The 7790-nt window shown below is 42.8% G+C and overlaps 2 long non-coding RNA genes across 4 annotated transcripts; one reads left to right on the top strand and one right to left on the bottom strand.

Moving 5' to 3' along the window:
- Positions 1–1226: 1226 nt before the first annotated feature.
- On the bottom strand, positions 1227–7236 carry LOC143488573 (uncharacterized). Of its 3 annotated transcripts, none has more exons than XR_013124438.1 (7): positions 7104–7236; positions 6758–6861; positions 6419–6490; positions 5106–6255; positions 3239–3398; positions 2438–2699; positions 1227–2319 (listed from the first exon to the last, which is right to left on the bottom strand). It is a non-coding gene; the product is annotated as an uncharacterized LOC143488573 (long non-coding RNA). The 3 variants fall into 3 exon arrangements; XR_013124440.1 differs by having other exon boundaries at positions 6419–6444; XR_013124442.1 differs by having other exon boundaries at positions 6758–6841; positions 7104–7228.
- Positions 4289–5950, top strand: LOC143488584 (uncharacterized). Its single transcript, XR_013124446.1, has 3 exons — positions 4289–4383; positions 4513–4567; positions 5841–5950. It is a non-coding gene; the product is annotated as an uncharacterized LOC143488584 (long non-coding RNA).
- Positions 7237–7790: the final 554 nt, after the last annotated feature.

Raw genomic sequence — 7790 nt, 5'->3', positions numbered from 1 at the left:
AATTATCTTAAAATGCCCCATCTTGACTCTGAAGCCTCATTAATAGACTAGAATGGGGAAAATGCAGAATCTCACATAGCTGCTGTAAAATAAGCCACCCAGGACCCCAGCAGTAAGGACCCCAGTTGCCTTTTCAGTGAGGTTAGCACACTCAATGAAACAATCTTTCTTTGATTTTTATTTTTTTATTCACAAGACGAGCACAATGAAGTAATAGTTTTCTTTTGAATTATATTTCATAAGGTAAAAAATGTAGCCAGAGCTCATTCGTTGCATAATAAGTCTTGTAGGAAGTAGTCTCATAATAAATACTAGTATCAGCATAAATGGAAGATCAGTGTAATGTTTTGAACAGGAGGGGGGATGCAGGTGCGGACTACGGAAGTCTTTTAATAAAAACTACAAGCACTACTGAACACACTGAACAGGTATTAAGGCAGCTCAACCAATAATCAACTAAACAAATAATCTCTCTCTCTCTCACAAGATAAGGCTGGGAATGAATTATGAGGGGGGCGAGACGGAGGGACAGACAGGACAAGGAACAACAGAAGACACAGACAGGATTGACTGGGGAACAGATCTGGGCAGGGTTAAACAGAAGACACAGACAGGATTGACTGGGGAACAGATCTGGGCAGGGTTAAACAGAAGACATGGACAGGACTGACACTAGGAATGGATCCATACATGACAATCAGGACACTTCATATATAAAAAATTCCATCTCTCTCTCTCTCTCTCTCTCACACAGACACACTCACACACTCTCTCTCTCTCTCTCTCTCTCTCTCTCTCTCACACACACACACACACACACACACACACACACACACACACACACACACACACACACACACACACACACACACACACACACACACACACACACACACTCCTTTGTGCCATCTTATTTTACAGTACTAGCAGTTTCATTCTAGTATACATACAAATGTATTTATACATATAACCAGTGTTGGGAACGTTACTTTAAAAAAGTAATTAGTTATAGTTACTCACTACTTGTTCAAAAAAGTAACTGAGTTAGTAACTGAATTACTATATAATAAAAGTAACTCGTTACCAGGGAAAGTAACTATTTGCGTTGCAGTTAAAAAAAGGTTATATGCCAATTAATTAAGTTTTTTTAAGCAGTTTTCACAGTCAGTTGAAATGAGTAGATCAGAAAAATGTTTAACTTTTGATATTTATTGCACATCCACAGACCAGTGCAGGATAAAATCCTTTAAAATCCCAAATCTTTGGGGAAAAAAAAGCAAAAGTAAACAGTTACACTATATAAAGTACATTTACATCTATGAAATTAAATTAAATTCTCTCAACCTGAGACAACTGAGACAACAGAAGTAAACTTAACAATAAAACCTCTATTCTTAATTAAATAAATCAAATACCCAGTCTGGTAGACATTCAGGAACTTCAAGTATTTTCTTAAATAATGTTTATATCGCCTTGAAAGTTCTAGTTTTCTTCGGCTTGCACTTGACGGCATTTCGGCCTCTTCTCCGTTTGTGTCGTGTCACTCGCGTGCTTCGGCGCGCGTGTAAAAACACTGGCTCTGATTGGCTATCATAACGCTGCCTTAGCCAATCTCTTACTGACTTGTTAAGTTAAACAGGTGTTACACCGAGAACTGTGACCTATCGGGATCTGTTACTCCTCACTAGCCTGGGCAGCGGTCCGCTCGGATTAGTATATAAATATATAGTAATATATAGGTGTCACGCTACAGTCCCTGACCCCTCCCCTTTGGGTGTGTGTTTATGTCATCTACGTCTCCCAGCACCCATCATCACACCAGGTAACACTTGAGCAAGGCTATAAACTTGAGTTCACATAATGTGTTATATTCACGGTACTGAATGTAAAAGCTGTACTTTTTTATTTTTGGCAACAATTTTTATTATTTTTATTTTTAATCAACAGATCTTTCTGTGTATTTTGTAAAAGCTTTTTTTTTTTAATGTTTATTACATTTTAGGGTAAATACTCTGTTTCTCAGATAAACAACAGCCTCATGTTCTCTACTAGGGAACTGAAACTAAAAAAACTGTATACTTGTACTGTTTACTTGTATAACATAAATAATTAAAATAAGAAGCAACAGGTCAAGTCGTCCTTCTTCTCATCCTGTGCTGTAATCTTCCTTCTGGTGAGCAGGTCCTGACCTTCAGAATTCATGTCTATGGTACATATCTGGGTCATAGTACTTGATGACCACCACACAGTTGGAGAACTTCCGCCCAGTCAGTGTGTGCGTGGCCCTCTGTGTGCTGTCGACTCGTACTCCACAAAGATCTTGAACAAAGGTATATTCCATCACCAAGGCAACCCCAGCGTCACCAGGCCACATACTCATAAACCAGCTCACTCTCTGACCACTCCGTCTCACTCTCACCAACCCCCTCCCACTCACTCCTTTCCCCTTCACTCCTCCACCTTGCCGCAGCCCGGTACGTCCACGCCATAGACGGGACGGTGGATTAAGTTGGAGCGCACATGTCCTGTCAGATGTTCTCCAGGATCTCCTCATGGTCCTCATCATCCAGCATCACCATGTTGAGGACCAACAGCACCTCGGTGGGCAGGCCCGCACACAGCAGCCTGGTCAGAACCACCATCTGCAGCTGCGTCAGGATCGGGACCTGAAGGTTCCCAGGGGCCTGGACCACGGGTATCTGCAGGAAACACGAGTGCAGAAACATGCTCCATCACATCCTCCATCACATGCTCCATCACATGCTCCATCACATGCTCCATCACATCCTCCATCACATGCTCCATCACATGCTCCATCACATGCTCCATCACATCCTCCATCACATGCTCCATCACATGCTCCATCACATCCTCCATCACATGCTCCATCACATGCTCCATCACATCCTCCATCACATGCTCCATCACATGCTCCATCACATGCTCCATCACATCCTCCATCACATCCTCCATCACATGCTCCATCACATGCTCCATCACATGCTCCATCACATGCTCCATCGCATCCTCCATCGCATCCTCCATCGCATCCTCCATCACATGCTCCATCACATGCTCCATCACATCCTCCATCACTCGTGCTTTTGGACTCAATGCAGAAGATCGAATGGCAAAGTTTGTAGGGAACTTGGAAGTAAAGTTATATTCATTTGCTTGATGTGTGTCGTAATCAGTGCATATAGACCACAGCATGGAAATAAATGAAACAAGTTCTTACTGTAGCAATAAGATGAGGGTGTATATTTGAAATCCACTGTAGTGATGATTGCATTCATCCCGCACATGACGACATCTGCTGTTTCCACTCACTGAGCAGGTGTTCTTCACCCCCACGCTGGCCCACTGCACTACCAGTGGCGTATCACCCAGCTGCATGCCTGCAGAAACGCAACCAATTAGCCACACACAGCCTGGACAGCATACAGCAAAAATGTCTGATTACCCTTGGACAGCCCATATGGTATGCAACAAACATGTCTGATTAACATCACACTAAAACAATGTGGAAAAAATGCCTCAAACACTAGATACTTGTATTTAAACCACCATCATTATATCCAACCGTCATGCCTTTCTTTAAAACTAACCTATCACAACAACCCATCCGTACCCCACCCTACCACACACAATCTCCTTAATGCCCCCACCCCACCTTACTAGCCAGAAACCCCTTGGCGAGTTAGCAAAAGAGTGATGGCAGAAAGATAGCAGTTGTGGGGGAGGGTGGGGGCGAACGACCCACAGGCGGGAAGTGTGTCCGTGTGAGGAACAGAATGTCTAACTTGCTTTGGATTATAGGTTGGCATGGCAGCAGGCCAGTACTACTGAACAAATTATGAGCGTAGACTTAACAATCTTACAGGCCCTTAGCTGGAGACAGAGTGGGGAGGAACAAAAATGAAAGAAACGTGAGTTTCAGAGCAGTAATGGAAACTGCATGAAAAAGAGGAGAAGAGAAGAGAAGAGAAGAGAAGAGAAGAGAAGAGAAGAGAGGAGAAGAGAAGAGAAGAGAAGAGAGGAGAAGAGAAGAGAGGAGAAGAGAAGAGAAGAGAAGAGAAGAGAAGAGAAGAGAAGAGAAGAGAAGAGAAGAGAGGAGAAGAGAAGAGAAGAGAGGAGAAGAGAAGAGAAGAGAAGAGAGGAGAAGAGAAGAGAAGAGAAGAGAAGAGAAGAGAGGAGAAGAGAAGAGAAGAGAGGAGAAGAGAAGAGAAGAGAAGAGAAGAGAGGAGAAGAGAAGAGAAGAGAAGAGAAGAGAGGAGAAGAGAAGAGAAGAGAAGAGAGGAGAAGAGAAGAGAAGAGAAGAGAGGAGAAGAGAAGAGAAGAGAAGAGAAGAGAGGAGAAGAGAAGAGAAGAGAAGGATACAGGGTACATTTACATCCATTTGATTCTAGTAGTTTGACTTGGCAGTTATACTCCAATAAGTTAAACATCACTGAAGAGTAATGTTGTTCCCCGTGTCCATTTACCGACTACAGTAGTTTTTGTGTAATTTAGTGGGTTTCAGCAGTTTTATCTGGAATGGAACGCTGCTATTGGTCCACCAGTGCAAGTAAGTGACGTCTCCAGTATCACCACCTCCATCCACAATTACAAGACCTGAACTCAACTGGAAATCTGAACAAGCACAATTTGTTACCTGATAGGAACTATTTTAAAACTCAAAGCATTGATTTTTCTTAGAATAAAGTAGAAACTCAGTTATCATTTACAAAGACATAGATTGATGAGTTTTTTTTCCAGCTAGACATCTAATCCAGGGTTTTTAAACCTAGTTCTCAGGTCCCACCAGATGGTCAACATTTGTATTCTAAATCAAATGCATGGGGAAGGTATTCAGTATTCAGTATTCTCCCAGATCTATGATGATCTGATCAATCCTATTATTACAGCAGAGTCAAACATTCCTAATAACAAAAATGCTTATATTTGTTTCAGGATTATGTGCATGTATAACTATGTTATAAATTGCTCACACATAATGCATGTTCAAAGGCCATGACTGCCATCTTCTCTTTGTGTACTGAGGGGGTAAAAGGCTTAACCAACCGAGCAATTGAAAATGTTCCTTCTTGTGATGATTGGAATACCTGATCATTACTGAGATAGTTGGGCAAACCACCGACGAAGAGTTTATGCGGGGAGTCTGGGACAACGGTGGACCCAACTCCTGTTCAAAAAGACCAACAGCTACAAACATAGAATAAGCAAGTTGTAACAAATATAAACCAAATTATTGCCTTTTGCTAACTAAAAATAACACCCTATTACAATATTTCCCTCCATCCCAATACCAAACGGCATACTTGTGGCTCTGGTAGAAATGGCACTCATTACAGTGGGAGACTGCTACTGTCAAATGATCCGAACCTGGGATGTGAAAGGTGTGCTGTTCAGAGATGCCAGGCAGGGGCCGGTAGTCATGAGGGTGTCTAAACTTCAGTATCTGCCCCTGGAAGATGATTCCCTCAAACACAGTGGCTTGTGTGGTATCATCCACAGACATAAACTGATAATACTGATAATACTGATAAACAGACATAATCAGACCCACCAACCACACCCAACAAGCATGAACAGAGTGGAACGTTATTCAAAATAAAACATTTTAACATAAAAAATGCACACACATTCCTACATGTTGCTGTGATTTTAGAACAAAAAACAAAATGGGCCCCCAGCAGGGGGCAGTAGCATGCCAATAACCATTAGCTACAGTTACAGCACTTCTTGTGTAAATTTGAGCGCCTCTGGAATATCATGGTGTTAGGCTGGTTGTTTACCATGACAATTATCACAAGCTCAGCACCTCAATGCCTCTTAAGTTGCAGACAGACAAATGAAAGATAACACAGAAGAGTTCTCACCTCAAGAAAGGCAAAGTTATTATCCTGGTTGATCTACACTGCAAGTGCAGGATTGCTGGGAACGTGTGTGAGCCCAGCCAGCCTCATGTGGGCATTGAAGAAGTTCGCCACTGATTTCTACAGTGAACATGCCAAAGGCAAGAAACGTTCTGCAGAGAACTGCTGGGAATTGAAGTAAGTTAGCACCCTGCATCCTCATAGAAACACCAGAAACAAGGATGCCATTTTAAACAAGTAGAGCGAGAAGAAACCCTAGATGCCTAGATCACTAGATCCCTCGGGCCAATTACCGGTCTACCTCGGTCACTCCAAATGGGATGTTTCCAATGTAAAGGCGGCGAGCTTGTCTGGTCGTCTGGCTGGTGAGAGGCACCTGTGCGCAAAGCCGGAGTGGCTAATCGGGAGATTCGGGAGGATTCCCGATGGGCCGGTTCATGTTAATCTCTAGTTTGGGCCGATTGGGAGGGAAAAATAATTTTGGGCCGGATTTGGTCATAAAACTCCCGGGCTGAAAAAGTGTCCCACTCCGGCCCTGCCTGTGCGGGTGCTGGTGAAACTTCAGCTGTAGTGGATATAGTAGTCGTAGCCATCAGAGCTACATTGGGGATCTGGCCAGCACGACAGACGCAGTTAAAATGCACATTACAGCCTTACACTGCACATGCCAATCAAAGAATCACCGCGCCATACCTGCTAGGCACCTGAAGACCTTTATGATTACTATACAAGATAAAGAATGTAAACTAAATTACTAAATGGCTAAAAGTTAATCAAAATGAACAAAAGTAAAAGAGATTCTAATGAGCAACCCAGATGTGCTGTGGCCAGAATGCACTGCCTATGAGTTTGTTCGTAAAGGGGGATACTTGCTGTACCTTGCATGGCTTTGGACTGCATCGGGGTGATGTTCTCTAAGCCAGGAGGTGGGACATCACAGTCTCTGTAGGTCGTTTTGTTACCTGTTCGCCATAGAGAAAAACTGTGCAAACAGAAAGTGAAGGTGTAGGCCAGTGGTTTGCTGATAAAGGCTGAGGCAGCTGTACCAGTCATTCTCTAAGATACCTGGCCTATTCCAGCAGTCTAGCCAGCATTATGTCTGCACACCTACTCATTTTCACAAACACAGCTAAAAGCAGAGAAGCCCAAATACTGCCAGTTCTCCTCATGAAGATCAGGAGCTCTGCTCAGGAGAGCTTGGACCTTTATGGCTCTTGCAGGCACCTGCGTTTCTTGTGGTCCCTGGTGCGGCTCAGGCAACCCCGGTGACCTCGGTGACCCTGGTGACCCTGGTGACCCCGGCCGTGATGCTTCTCTCCTCGGCTGTGAGAGACACTGCATCTCCTATGCCCCTTCTTCTCTCTACAGCCACCAGATAGGGGCCAGGGCCAGACACATGAAGAACACAGGCAAACATGAAATAAATACTGTTTTAACCACAGGACGCAAGGTTCAAAAAGAGTTGGGGGCGTTTGTAAAAGTTTTTATGTTATGTTTGGTACTCCATAATTCTCTGACAAGCACAAACAGTTGTAACACAAAAGTACTCCTTTCACATCCAATTACAGCATTCACAATCACAACATTCCACTTAAATGTCCATATTGCAGCTACACTCAGAGATGAATAGTATTCCCACATACATGCATTTTAAAATGGTCATGAATTATATTTGAGTATTTAGTTGGACAGGAAAAGTTAGGGTTAGGGTTAATACCCAAGACATCTGTAACAAAATACTTAAATTATCTTGCATGTGTGCATTTGAAATAGCCTAGTTAAAATATATATATATATATATATATATATATTTTAAAATATATGTTTATTATTTTGTGATGTCGGGTGCGGCGTGAAGGACGAGACACGGAATCCTTGCTTTGCTACAGACGTCACGTTTAATATATATAA

This window comes from Brachyhypopomus gauderio, chromosome 2 (genome assembly GCF_052324685.1).
Source record: "Brachyhypopomus gauderio isolate BG-103 chromosome 2, BGAUD_0.2, whole genome shotgun sequence".
NCBI lineage: Eukaryota > Metazoa > Chordata > Actinopteri > Gymnotiformes > Hypopomidae > Brachyhypopomus > Brachyhypopomus gauderio.
Note: the sequence above shows the minus strand (reverse complement) of the source record. Positions and strands in the feature narration are given on the sequence as shown.